General features: G+C 50.4%; 1 non-coding gene across 1 annotated transcript; it reads right to left on the bottom strand.

The window, feature by feature from the left end:
* Positions 1–128: 128 nt before the first annotated feature.
* LOC116008338 lies at positions 129–247 on the bottom strand. Its single transcript, XR_004095727.1, has one exon. It is a non-coding gene; the product is annotated as a 5S ribosomal RNA (ribosomal RNA).
* Positions 248–250: the final 3 nt, after the last annotated feature.

The raw sequence follows: 250 nt of genomic DNA, 5'->3' as shown, positions 1-250 counted from the left end.
TGCGCGCAAAATGTACTTGACCCTCTCTCTCCGCGCAACTTCTCTCGCTTAGCGGTTTAGCGGTTTAAAAGGATAGTACCCTTAGCGAGCGGTCCAGCGGTTTAAAAAAAAGATTAAAAAGAGGGTGGGGGATGCAACACTAGGACTTCCCAAGGGGTTACCCATCCTAGTACTACTCTCGCCCAAGCACGCTTAACTTCGGAGTTCTGATGGGATCCGGTGCATTAGTGCTGGTATGATCGCATCCGTC

This window comes from Ipomoea triloba, chromosome 16 (assembly GCF_003576645.1).
Source record: "Ipomoea triloba cultivar NCNSP0323 chromosome 16, ASM357664v1".
Taxonomy (NCBI): domain Eukaryota; kingdom Viridiplantae; phylum Streptophyta; class Magnoliopsida; order Solanales; family Convolvulaceae; genus Ipomoea; species Ipomoea triloba.
This window is presented reverse-complemented; position numbering and strand designations above follow the sequence as displayed.